Below are 14,949 nucleotides of genomic sequence, written 5' to 3'. Positions count from 1 at the left end.
AAGACTACATCTTTGATAAATATTTTTCCCACGTTAATTACTTTCTTTGTATACTGTGCTTTGTTTTCGTTAGTATATGTAATTTGTCCTTTGGTTGTATACCCTGGGCAAAGCCTGAAAAATACTCTTTCAAGACCATTGCTCTATCCAGATCAGCAAATGAATAAATAAAGAATAGATACTTGGCAAAAGCCAAAAGAATGAAGATACATTATTCTGGTCCCATAACCTATCTCATTCAGTATAGATCCAGGGGTACTATGCTAATATGGGGGGTCATTGCGGCACTGAACTGTTAAGAAGAAGTGTGTTTGTTTTCTTTTGAGTTGAAAATGAACCCTAGTTTGTCTTTTTCAATGTAAATAAACTGCACATGAACTAATCACAGTCTTCAGTGTATTACAATTACACTTTCTGCTCTCAACATACAGTATATACAGATGGAATAAAGTGTACATAATTTCTTGGAATACGTGGCTTGAACATATGATTCTGATCAGAGACCTGATCATAATTTTCTATGTACATACTTGGATATGCACCTAATACTACCAAAGTTAATATTCTGTTCATGAGTGACACTTTGTTTCCTACGTTTTATGACCATTTTGTATCCATGTTTTACAAGACTTAGCTATTCATATTTATTTTTTCTGTGTTCTTGTTTAAATGTTTTGTCTTGGAACCCAGGTACTGCATATAAAGGGCCTTGTACCAGCCCGCCTCACTTGTTTAACAAACAATAAATTAATAAACAAAAACTCCTATAAAATTTCCATATTTCCAGGGACACCTTTCAGACTGCCTTCATTCTTCACACGTAGTTTCCAGGAAACTTCTCATCAGAACTATCTCTAAATCCAGAAGTAATGAGTTATCCCTAGAGCAGCTAGTCTGTATTAGTTGTCACTATCTCTCTGTTTTTTCTGTTCTGCTTCAGACTTAGAAACACAATATCTTGCTCAAGGCCACCTCAGAATAATCAAGATGCCTCCCAGGCTCTGAAGTCACAATTTTACAATATGTGTGTGTGTGTGTGTAGGGGGGGGGGGGGTCCATGTCAATTTAGCAAAAAGCAATATAATGAAAGTTATAATACTGAATGTAATATGTTCAAATGTCAAACTGCTGAAATGAACTATTAAAATCAAAAAACCTACTCCCCTACATATATAGATAGCTGATCTCTTTTCCCCCACAAGCAGGAATGGTGCTTGTTTCAGAGTTTCACTAACAGGTGAATGATATTGGTTGCTGTCTGGCTGTGTTATGGCACACATGTATGCTGTTAGTAGCTGTGTTAAGTTTAGCATTGTAAAGTTTCAACATTTTGACATTTCAGGATTCACTGTTATGACTTTTAGTATACCAGTGTTCAATAAGTTGTCACATAGCATATACATATTATATATATAGAGATTTTATATATATAATGTATATATAGATATACATACACATATACACACACACACTCTCTCTCTCTCTGTATATATATATATATATATATATATATATATATATATACACACACACACACACACACACACATATAAAACACACACACACACATGCATTCTCTCTCTCTCTCTCTATATATATATATATATATATATATATATATATATACATACATACACACACACACACACACACACACACACACACACACACACACACACACACATATATATATATACACATATGTATATATGCAGAGATTTCTACTGAAGAGGAGGCTGTGACACTTCATTAAGCTCAATAGCAACAACTGACAAAGGATATGGGTGGCAGCCCTGGGTTTACAAACAGAAAGACTGCCAGTGACAGCAATGGTGGGAAACTCATCTGCAATGGAGTCTCTCAGAAATCATATAAACTCTCTGGGAGTGATGGTGTGACAGTGTTACACAGAAACCAAATACACTCGGCAATGACGGAGTTACAGTACAAAGGGCAGAGGGCTGTACTACAATAGAATTGCAAAACAAGGAAGTGTGCTGTTATGGCCACCGCGATGACATACCAGCATTTCTTCAATTCAGTGTTATTTTTTCTTACTGTTATTCAGGCACCATGTAAAAATAAATTTAACAAGGAACTGTAAAACTGCATAAAGTCTTCAAAACAAAGACTGCTACAAGAAATGTTGTGCTAGTCAGAGATTGAAACTGAACACAAACTGCATAATGAAATCTGCTATTTTTTAGTTAGGTGGGAGGAGACTGACTTTTGTAGTCAGTCGTTGAAATTAGTTATACCTTCAGGGTGGTTGGCACTGAGGGAGAACTGTTTTTGCAGAAGGTACAACAGCTGGTACTTTTGGTTTCTGTCATCTGTGAGAAGTTGAACTGCAAAGATTTAAATAACAGGAAAAGTGATACACATGCAGCTGAAACAAGAAACTACAGGAAGCTGCTAGATCATGGCAAATACACAATGATGTGATAAAGGAACAAGCAGAAAGGTAAGGCAGATGACTGGGTTGAGAGTGTGTAGTGGAGAGCAGATGCTTGGGATTGTTTGCACTCCTGCACACAATACTTGTGCTTCATGCTGAAAGCTCAGTTCTCTTTCACCATGTATGTGAAAAATAAATACCGTCTTGGAGAGGGGAGGAAGTTCTATATCTGGAAAGAGGGCAAATAGTTTTTCTGTTCAATTAAAAAGATGTAAACCTGCTAAACGTTGGGCTTTACTTGTTACCATTATTAGTACAGAAATACTTCAGATGATGACCTCTTTAAATAGGTTTTACTATATTCCATGTTCACAATCTAATTTTTGTGTTGCATAAAAAGCACTTTCGGATGTTAAGTGCTTTTAGTAACAAACAGACAATTATTTGTAGCTGTGGTCAGTTGACTATAACCCACTGGGAAACGTATTGCTAAATGTGTAGGGCAGTAGGTATTTTCTTTATGTGTAGAAACCCAAAAATAATATTAACGTACAAACATGTTATTTACTCGGTGACCTTATTCATTTCAGTGATGATCAGTACAAATACTACTACAATCACATTTTTGTTACTCAGTTGTGAAGTAAATTACATATGCATCTATTTCTTAGTTGACAAACTGATGGAAGTGTGAAAAGCCACTAACATCTTATTGACATGTTTCATAGATATAATAATCAAACATTTATAGTTTTTTTTCCCAAATATCTTATATGAAACTATTAGCTGCTTTTTAAAAACTATTCCAAATTGTTCTGACAGTTAACACAGAGGTTACTGTTGCACACTTTACTGTCTGTAGTACAGGGTTTGATTACCTCAGCCCTAATTGAATTACTGTATGACCTTGAGCAAGTCAAACATTGTTCTCTGGTAGCCCTTGAAAAGGGACTGCATGTCCAGTTGGCCTACCTGGTTAACAAATAGGTATTATTATTAAACTCTCTTGTCTGTATTTAATTGTGTGTACGTATGAATGAACAATTAATATTTTTTCCATATGGATTTCCTTTGGGTTTATTTGCCTCTGTGGCTTACTCCAATCTGAAATCAAAATGCTCTGGTATGACCATTATTACCAGTGTCAGTGGAGCAACAGGTAGCCCAATTGCCTTTGGTACAGGCAGCTGTGGGTATCTGTTCCCAGGCAGATCGATTACTGACATTGCAGTGCCAGATAAGAGAGGGATGCTACATTCCTGCATGTCGGATGCGATGTTAAGTTGAGGTCCATTCTGCTTGAGCTAGTGGTAGTTCAGGTGGATGTAAAAGATCTCATGGCACCTACTGAAAAGAGAAGAGGAAGTTCCCCGATGCCCTGACTCAGTTTCCCCTTGCAGTATAAATATTATCACGGGTGTCCCCTGAAATGAAGCCACTAGCTTAGTGGGACTAACACTGTCAACAAAGAATAAATAAAGAAAGTCCATCATTTGGATAACAGATGACATAGTCTATGCATTTTGATCTTCTGGCACAAAATAAAAGACAAAAGCCAATGACTTGACAACAAAGATTTTGTTTCATTGTGTATTTCTTCAGTAATGAAGAAACAATTTGAATTTTATACAATTCTTAAGTAATATAAGCTGAACTATGTCTAAATGTGATTTCTGTGAAGTGGCCCAGAAGATATTAGTTACTTTTTAAAAACACCTATTCTTTTTTGACATACTATGAATGCCTGAATGACTCTATATATATATATATATATATATATATATATATATATATATATGTGTGTGTGTGTGTGTGTGTGTGGGGGATGTAAAAGAATAAGTCCTTCTCCATGGACTGTAAACTTAATATACATTATAAATAATTCACTTTAGTTTCTGGTGTAGCTGTGCCTGAAATATGAAGGTCTGATATGGTGGAGACCAGACCAGCTCTCATAAGGAGAGCTCCATGTCAATTTTGGTGTTGTAGCTAGAAGCAGACGTGATATTAAGATGACCTAGCTTTTGGTACTGTTGCCCCAGTGTAAGTCACATAAAAAGTTCTGCTTAGACTGTAAAGGGGAGCCTTAAGTGCTATGTAGGAGTCCCGAGAAAGACATACTTGGTTCATTCTCACTTAACTAGCTCTGTGGTATGTACATCAAGGATATTTCAGTAATCAGCATCAAAGGTGGAGAGTTTGCTAACCCTTAATGAGCTGGTTTACCTCTATAATATGTCGCAATCCCACCAGAAACACAGATACTGGGCCCTTTCTCCCCTAACCAACTTAAGTGACTGAATACAGATATTACAAAACCTGCTAAATCAACATCATGCGCAGACCTCTTACTACTATCTCAATGAGCTGGTTTACTTTTGCTTTGCTAACTAGAAATGTGCCACCTTTCTTTGAGAGGCTGGGATTAACATTCTAGGATTAAGTATTTAATCGTGGTTCACGCAGAACCACAAAGAATAACAAAAGTGGAACAGCGAAATAAAAGTGTTTTTTTTCCGTAGAGTATAAAAAATAAATTCTAGTTTTTATCACATGCTACTGCATTTCATACTACTTGGCATTTACCCCCATGTGGAAACTGCAAGACAAATTAACTGCCCTGCCCTGGGTCAGTTAATAAAAAGAGTGCTTGAAGTCCGTCTGTCAGGCAGATGCCAAAAGAGAAGCAGGGTTTGCTGAAGTGAATCAAGTCTCACTTCATTCATGCAGTCTGGAGCTCAAACAAGACAAATTCTGAAAAGGGCATATTCTGTCTCTTCTTTGTGGTCCACACCTTAAGTACAGATGGACATGTCCAATTATCATCTCACAGTGGGAAATTCAAGACATAGAAGTATTTTTCAGAACATAAGGGAATGAACTGCTATTACAGATACTTGATTAGAAAGCCTGCAGTGCTATAAACAGAGAACTTGGCATGAAGAGTACATATGGAGAGGCTATATGCCCTTTGGAATATTTTTACAACCATTTTGGAAGAAGGATTTATCTGGTTTTGCCATTTAGTTTTTACAGCCATCCTATTCATAACATTTCCACTGACCCTTGCTCGTACCTTGAAATAGCACACTTTAATTAGTAAATGATATCCAATGTTGCACTGTAAGTAACAGAACTGATGGGAACAAACAAACAAATATAATTATAACTTAAATCTGACTACCTCATATATTAATTAAGTATAGCCTTGTTCAACTGTATATGAAATGCACCCTGAACAGACTCATTATTGCCTGTGTGACCAGAGGATTATAGCATCATAGGAGAATACTAGGCTAATGACTGTAAAGGGCCCTTTTAAGCCTAGCCGTGCTTCCCAAAAATACTGAACAGGTTTTGGTTCCTTAGGTTTGTGCGAGGGTATGTATATGTTGGGCAGCATCTACAAGCTTCCTCTCTCTAATACAGATATAGGTGTCAGGCCAGGGTAAATATATGATTCCTCATCCACTGATCCAAGCTGTACTTGAATAAATGCAGGGAAGAACTCTGCTTCACATGGATTTGAAATCTGTTCCAGAGAAAGGGTAGTCTCAGAGACAAATACATGTCCCTCCAGTAAGTCATATTTATGTTGCAGATGAGGTTTAGGTCCCAGGACAGGATGTTTCTGATATCAGTTGTTTTGCTTATGTGCAAGAGGTCCATTAAGGCTAGATCAGACGATACTTTGTAAGCCAGGCATACAACACCTCTCAGCAGCCTGTAGGAGACCAAGTATAAGGATAAGGTTTTGAGGTGGTCTGCGTAAGATTTGTTTTGTACACCATGTATTATTTTTTTGAGGAACTTCTGTGGATACTCCAGTTGTTGCACATGCCTGGTCAGGTAAATACCAAAGAGGGTACTATACTCAATGAGTGTTCTAGTGAGGGCCAAGAACAATGGAACAATAACATCTTTGGAACCAGATGCCATACCCTTGCTTATAAGTTGTGCACCATAGAATGATTTGCTTACTACAGGAGCCACATGATGGTGTGGCTAAGTTACTGTCTACATGTGTTCCTGAATCTTTGATCAGTGGGTCTACTCTTACAGATATATTGTCAATGTAGTTACTAGCAAAGATGGACATCGTACCAGAGGATACTATTATGCACTTCATGGCACTGAGTTTCAGACTTTGGCTCCAGCACCAGTTATTAGTTGTTATCAGGCCTTCCTTGAGGATATTTGTGTCATGGGGGATTCGATGACTGCACTTAGTTTGCAGTCATCTACGAACTTGGTTAGTCAGAGGTGTTTGACATTAGCCTTGATTTCAGAGAAGTAGATGCCAAATAGAAGCTTCCCCAGCACTGAGCCCTGAGGTACTCTGCTAATGACTGGCCTTTTTGTGGAGGTAGACTCCCCTATCCTAACTTCTTAGGACCTATCTGTGATAGAGCTGACTACCCTGTAGGTGATGTAATGGTTTATACCGAATTTAATAACCTTCTCTACAATGCCCAAGTGGAGTATTCTGCTGCATGCCTTGGCCAGGTCAGGCACCATTTTGTCCTAGTCCACTGCTTTGGTGGCCTACTCAAAGAAGTCCATCAGGTTGAGTAGGCATGACCTGCTCTTGACAAAACCAAACTGAGTTAGACCCAATGTCTGAAGGTTTTCTTTGTTGTCTTTTATCAGGATTATTCTTTCCATGGCTTTACTTATTAGACTAGTCAGGCTTATGGGTCGATAGTTTCTTAGGTCTTTGGATGACCCACCCTTGTGCAGAAGGGTAACTGTTGCAGTCTTCCATTCATTCTGCAAAGAGTCTGTTTGGAAGCTATGGTTAAACAGTGATTCTAGTGGGCCCGATAGTTCATATTTGATACTATTAAGTAGGCATCTTGGCATATTATCAGGTCCCACTGATGCATAATTTATGACCTTGGAGAGTCCATTTAGGACCTGTTCCCTAGTGTTGGCATTAGGAATATGGAAGGCCAGCAGGTTAATGGTGTTCAAGAAGCTCCTGAATGATTGGATGGTGCATGTCCCTATACGGTTCTACCTGACATAATCGAAACCACACAACACCGACAACCACATCACCGACACCACATATTCGACAGTCCATAAACACGAAACCACACATAACAACCCCATACAAAACAAAACACATCCCCATTCCACAAACCACACACACAACACAAGCACACCAAAATCCTTACAAGCCCAATACTCACACAGCCTTTCCCCATGTCGTCTTCTGCATTGTCGATGTTCTGCAACCCGCGATTAGCGTCGGTCTTCTTTTTCTTCGATCTTCTGATGTCGGTCTTCTCAGCTGTCGACGAAGTCAGGTAGAACCCCCTATACATATAGGGACTATATCTGGAGCATTTCTCCCCGGGCCTCCGCTGAAAACAGGCTCTGTGGAACCTAGTCAGTCATTCCCGGTCAACAAATGATAAATAAATAAAATAAAATAAAAATATAGGTGGCAAGCTTCTTGAAGGTCTAAAACAGGCTATTAAGCTTGCTTTAACAAACATTGATAATTGGGGGAATTATGGTTAGGGCATTTCTTTCAGGAAATGAAAGTAGGGTGTAATTTAAGATGAATTTATCAACCAGTAGATTTTCTATATATTCTCCCTCAGTGTAAGTGGCTCCATTTACAATTAGTTTGGCACATTGTTGTGTATTGCCCTTGTGGGTGTGGACACAGCTGGAGAATGCCCTGTGGTTGTCCTAAGCCTTGTTTTCTTTGGAAGTTTATTGGTTCATAAGTAAGTAAGTACTAAGCAATCATTCTGTAAAACATTACAAGAGTAGTCAAAAAACCCAGTTCAAAATTCCCCCCTCAAGCCTCAAGGATGGCAAGTCAAGATAGACCAAAGGATAATTTTGAGGCTGCCAATCCAATTATCTGTGTTTACCTTGAAGGTGGCAATGGTGCAACTACTTGCTTGACATGTAATGGAAGTTTGTTCCAGAAGTGAGGGATATATTGAGATATAAATCTATCATGACAACACTTCTCATTTATCTGCTGAAATGTTTGTTTATTTAACCAGGTGTTTGAGGTGGTACCATTTGTTCTACAAAGGAACAGAAGATCAAAGTGAGTTGGATCTTTCTTGGTTTGAAAGGCTAGACATATATCTCCATGGAGGAGTGAATAAGATACTGAATACAGAAAGAAGGCTACCAGTCTATGCTGATAACTAAGATTTTTGAGGTTACTGATCTATTTGATATAAGTCCCTGAGGTCTCTCAAGTTCAGTGCTATGTTTACACAAATATATGTCAAAAGGGGGTCTTATCAGAATAGCAAAGAGGCGTTTAATCGAACATCTCTTCGCCGACACATAAACAGTGAATGCATTAAAGCGCGAACTCTCAGAACAACGATTTCTTTCTCTGGGAAAGAAATCAGTAGCACGAACAAGCAAACACACACACTTTCAAACATTACAATGTGGGGGGCTGTGCCCCCACACCTCCCCAACTTAATATACCAACTTTGAGATCGCACTACAGTGGGGAAAGGGGCAAACACATGGGGAAGGCCAAGCGATTTCTTTCCCAAGGAAAGAAATCACTGTTCTGAGCATTCACGCTTTAGTGCATTCGCTGTTTATGTGTCGACAAAGAGGCGTTCGATTAAATGCCTCTTCGCTATTCTGATATAGAGCCATCAAAAGGTGCATTACATTCAATAATGAGGCTGATGAGATATGAGAAAAAGGAAATGAAGACTTCTTTGGATCTAGTAGAAATGCCTTTAGAAATAAGATGAGCTAGAATAGAAGGTTTTCCAAGCTACTGCAGAGACATGATGGTCAAATGATGAGGAATTATCAACAAGAGTACCTAGAGCTCTTACACCAGTGTCTAACAGGAGTGGTATAACTTGTAGAGAATGTGAAAATGTTTTGTTTATCAAAATAAGCTGTGTTATATTTTTTCACATTTAATTTGAGACCATTGCCCTTGCACAAATAATTAACATGATCTAACCCCTGCTGGAACAATTGTGAGACAGTGGAAGATCAAATAACACTCAAGTTACAGTTGTCTGCAAATGCAGACAACTATAGGCCAGGAATGTTGGCCTGAAAGTCTGAGAAACAGATGCCAAGCAGAGGGCCCAACTACCTGAAACTTTTTGCTTGCTTTCATAAGTGGCACCCACAGCTCTAACAACATGTTTGAGACAAAATCTTCAATGTGTACAGTGTTTGTTTTTATGTGACTCCATAAGTGTGCTGCAGATATGTTCATGTTATCTGCAGCATCCTATTGGTGTTTGTACTGAAGCCTTCCTTGTTGTTTGGAAGTTTACCTGTAGGCTTTCACCAGGAGGTGCTTCCTTGGCAAACTACCTTTATTCTCTTCTACCCACCAAGGTGGCTGAGCTGGCAATGGCTACTCAATTCCACCTCTCCATGACTCCTCCAGCACCCAAGGCCAATGAACATGAGTCACTTGCACCTAAGCCAAGGCTCTAGCCTACTGTGCAATGGACCTGCCACAAGTGGTGCACTACTTACTGCTCCAGTGCAAACTTAAAAGAAACAAAAAATCAGTAAATCTAGCTATAGTTGCATGCAGTTTCAGCTCAAATCTTGCTAAAGCTACTTACAGAATTAATTAAACAAACTGTGCTGACATTAAAAGAGACAGCCCTGATACGTGATTTACTGTACTATACACTGTACCACAAAAGCAGGTATTTCATCATAGATAAAAGGTGTAATAGCATGCCAGTTGTGAATATTTGAAAGGGAAGCTCTGAGACATTTAAAGCAGATAAGGGCAAAAACTATTAAAATGAGGGAATCTGGAAAAGGGAATAAAGTAGGAGCGGTTTAATAATGATGTGATGTGTAATTCGTGGATGGTGATGACAGATAACATAAAAAGTACTAGGAAGAAGATGAGGTAGTATTAAGGGAAAGAGATTTAATATTATTGTAGTTAAAGAAACAAGGACAGATAACACAATGTGATGTTTTTTTAAAAATGCATTAAGCTGTTAGAATAGAGAGTGGATAAACAGGAGAATTAGGATGTGTTTCACCTATTACAGAAGGAATTATTTATGACTTATTTATGAATGTGACATTGAAAACTGAATGGTGTAAGATAGAAAATTTAAACCAAATGAGGGAAGAAGGATTGTGATAAGAACCGATGTGTTGTTGCAAATAGATCATTAGACACAAGTAGAATGGATAATGAAAATATAAAAAATGTCAGAGACTTAAATGACAAATGTATCAGGATAGTGGTAGTAAACTTTAATCTCCCAGTAACTGACTGAGGGAACAAAACTTTGGAGGTGAAAAGAGGAATATGGTGGAAGCCATGTTACTTGTTGGTATGGAACAGATGACTCTCTAGGCTAAAAAATGTAAAGTATTTTAGGAGTACTTTAATAACCGTGGTCTTTTACATCTTCTGGCACTCAACAACCTTTGCCTTCTAGTCCACCATCCAGGAATAGAAGCTGATCCTTAGTCCTCTATTCCTAACTCTAACATGCCCTGTTATCTGTATAGCATAACTGGTATCATAGTTGACACAAAAAGGCTTGCTAAGGATCATCACTCTCGGCTCCAGTTAAAGAAATGTTCCCCCTGTTTACATCTAAACACTTATAGGTCTGCATGCAGTGCTAGGAGAGGCATACATCCTGTGTGTAGTCAAGATTAATACAACATCAAAGTCGTTAAACATTACTATAATGTAAATAGCAGCACCCAAATCTTCACCTGAGGTCCATCTTGCAGAAAGAAAATTCTCAGCCCTCCCTTTGTGATGAACAAATAGGTCTTACCTTCTCAGCTGACTCATCTGATAACAAGTCTTGATAATATTTGAACAGAGGAACATAGGATGTCGAAGGTATACCCAGGGTGCACCTGTTGTGCTGCTCAGCTGACAATGTTTTAGTATTTCTTTTTTATTTTTTAACTAATGCTGGTGATTTCTTGCAGTTCAAGTTTACTTAAAATGCCTAAAACAATATACTTTACCAAAAAATAACATTTAAATTAATAAGTATTAATACATGGATTAAAACAACAAGGACACAACTGATAAAACAAGACATAAGAACTAATAACTCAGCATGCAACAACATTAAAAACTCCAACTGGTCCTTGTACGTTATCTAAAATAAATAAGTCTTAAGTGATCATTTAAAATCACTGTGTATCTGGGATTCCCTCAGCCAGATTGATAGTAGATTCCAAAAGTGCTCCCTTGGATAGCAAAAGATTGACTAACCAAAGATTTTAATCGTATTCTTGGAACCACTAACAGTCCAGAACTGGCTCAGTTTAGAGCACAGGAATTCTGATACTAATCATGCAGCTTCTGAAGAGTGATCACATGACTTTGTGAGTTAATAATCCCAGAGGCAGAAGTACATTAGAGTGCACTGAGTGGCTGAACTTAAGGAACTGGGAACAAATAAATGTAAACAATAAATAACTGCAGTTTTTAAATAAGGGTTATTGAATAGTACAGTGGTGTGCATGAGAAAGAAGAAATTGCTGGTACTAAAAAGCACAGTTCATGGGTTGACAGGATGGAATGGGTATTAGGATGGAAAATTAAGATGGGCAATGAACAGGACAGACAAGAATATGAAGGAGTTAAGAATGTAATGAATCTGATTATAAGAAAAACTAAAATGGAGATGGAAAAGTGCACAGCACTTAAAGCCAGAGGAGGGAGAAAAAAAATTCAAAGTATGCAATTGGAAAAAGAAAGAAGCTTGCTGAATGGAAAAGAAAACAGATTCTGGTTACTAAAGAACCGGCAGATGTCAAGAACACAATTTTCATTTTGGTTTTAATAGAAAAAAATAAGAGATAGAGAATTTCAGTTTGGGATAGTAAGTGTATTGGGGTGGGATAAATGGACAAATAGAGAAATCCTAAATCAAGGGGTTAAGAAGAAATTGACTAAGTGAAATTACAAAGACCTGTGGCCCATTTGGTATGCATCTTATAACAAGGAAGTTAAGATGTATACTTAGCAATTAGTGAAGCTGATTTGTTTGTTTATCCATTCATTATTTTGGCAATGGGGTTAGTGACATGATCCTACAGGAATATTTTTTGCAGTGATACAAAGAAAATACAAAAATGCAAAATGCAGAACTAGATAACAGTGGATCAAAAACCAACTGCAGAAACAAGCAGAATTAAAGTAAAACAGCTGTCATTAAAGGCTTATCACTTGACTAAGTGCTACAGTTGGGGATAACGATTGGAATGCGTTGAATGCACTCCAAGAGAGAGAGAGATGCAAGTAAGTAGAAACCACTTGGTCAAACATCTGACTTGGGGAAGGTTTATAAACTATTTTAACCAACATTAGTTACTGGGGATTTATTTAATGTATGGTCACACAATCTTTACTAAGGGCTGGCTAGGGTTTGCTTGCAGAAATGTGCTACAGAAATTCGATTTTTAGGACAGTAATACATATTTTATTAAGCAAAAAGTGAAGAGGAGCTCATTCCCCAAGAAACAAAGGAGGATGAACTTTGTCACTGAGTTATGTGTTTGCTATGGGTGATGAATTAGCATTAAGTTAATAATTTTATTTTTTAACATGTGTTAGATGCACGGGTAAGCTAACCAAGGATCCCTTACAGTCACAACCTGGGACACAAGACTGAGACAATACAGAGAAAACTGAGAATACATATGAGGCAATACACAGGAACCTGACACATACAAATACGTATACATTGTTATTCCTAATGATTCAGAACTAAATGCTCCATTACCCAGTTGCTCAAAGGGGCTAGAAGCTTAGAAATGTATCAGGGAAGGCCATTAATAAGTTTCTGGGTGAAATCCTAGAGGTGGAAGGGTTAGGAACAGAGCCATTGTTTTTCTTTTTCAACACCTTTATTAAATGATCAATTTATTTAATACATATGCAAGCATACATAAACAGAAAAGAGAACAAACCATTTCCATTTAAATACAATATGCATCATGTATATTTTCCTTGCAACTGTCCAACATTACAAAAAAATACTGAATTCCTGCCTTCGCTTAAAATTCACTCCTCCTCATCCTGAAAATTATTATGCATGTATTATTCCCACAATTTCCATTTACTTCTAATGATTTGCTCCTTCCCTTTTCTAAAGATTCCTCTTCCAATTATTTTATCTCTTTAATAATATTCAATACTTCGAATAAATTTGGTGTAGACTTTTGATTTCCATTTTCCAGTTACTGCTTTTTTTGGCAGCCAACAGTATTAAAACTTAATAAGGCCTTACTATGTCTAGGCAATTCAGATCCTGTATCCCAATGCAAAAGAATAATTTCCTTACTTACTGCCATTTGTTCACCCAATATTTCTGACAGAGTATTCTGTAAGGAATTTTTTAAATCTACCAGCTCATTGCACTCTCAAAAGATATGTTCCCAGTTTTCCCAGTCACGTCTTTCTTCTCCAACATTTGCCATCTGCCTGAGAAGAAATTCTTTGAAGTCTGGGGTATAAAAATAACAATGAAAACAATAGGAACAGAGCCCTTGTTGAGGGTAGGACCTTGCTAGCCTTTTGGTAGGAATCTATAATTAGCATCTTTATTAAATCATATGTGATGAAAACATATATTAATACAAAAGAAACAAACCATAATAACATTTCCATTCTTATTTTCATGTGGTATACACAGATATTATTTTTAACAATTTTCATTCATTCCAATATTACATAAATTGGCCAATTCCTGCCTTTCTTTAAACCTTACTACTCTTCCTTCCACAAATTCCATTTATTTCTATGTAATTTGCTCCTCCTCTTTTCTAAAGATCACGCCACTAGTTCTTGTATCTCCTTTACAATATTCAAAGTTTCAGTTACAGCTAGTTTCCATTTTCTAGTAATTGCTTTTTGGTAGCCAATGGCATTAAACTTAGTAAGGCCTTACTATTTGTAGCCAATTCAGATGCTAAATTCTATCAAAAATAATCTTTTCATAGGTTCACAGGTAGGTACTAGGCTAACGGCACAAGGGCCTAAGTAAGCCTAGCAAACAAGATTCCCTGGCTTTCGCCACCCAAGAAAGTTATTTTCCTGTGCCCCTGTCGAGCAGAGCCACAGAAGTAATCCCCAGGGTGAATTTCCTGTTTCCCATCCACTCATCAATGTTTTTTTGAGGAGTGCTAATGAGGAACTTTGCTTGACATAGCTGGGTAGTTTGTTCCAGAGTATGGGAAGTCTCTGGGACAGGAATCTATCCCTCCAGCATGTTCTGTTTATTGTGGTGACAAGGTTTAGGTCCCTAGAGCATTAGCTCAGAGGGATTGGGATTTTTTTTAGGTGTAGCATGTCCAACAGCTCTGGGTTTGACATAGCTTTGTATGTTAGGCAGAGATCACCTCGGAGTAGGTGATATGCTATGGAGAAAAGCTGGAGTTTTTAGAGACGGTTAGCGTAAGGCATCTGTTTGAGGCGGGTAATGCTCTTGGTGAGGTACTTCTGCGGCCTTTCCAGCTGTGGCAGATGTCTTGTGAGATACATTCCAAAAGGGGCGTTGTACTCTGTA

At 37.7% G+C, this 14,949-nt stretch overlaps 1 protein-coding gene across 1 annotated transcript in view; it reads left to right on the top strand.

Annotated features, from left to right (window-relative positions):
• Positions 1-2,037: 2,037 nt before the first annotated feature.
• MAN1B1 (mannosidase alpha class 1B member 1) overlaps positions 2,038-14,949 on the top strand; it is a 1,711,419-nt gene continuing 1,698,507 nt past the window's right edge. Inside the window, exon 1 of the mRNA XM_044058051.1 lies at positions 2,038-2,464. The gene's annotated coding sequence lies outside the window, so the exon portion shown is untranslated. The remainder of the gene's footprint in view (positions 2,465-14,949) is intronic.

The sequence above is a fragment of the Protopterus annectens genome, chromosome 16.part0 (assembly GCF_019279795.1).
Source record: "Protopterus annectens isolate FY-2018-M chromosome 16.part0, PAN1.0, whole genome shotgun sequence".
Taxonomy (NCBI): Eukaryota; Metazoa; Chordata; order Ceratodontiformes; family Protopteridae; genus Protopterus; species Protopterus annectens.
This window is presented reverse-complemented; position numbering and strand designations above follow the sequence as displayed.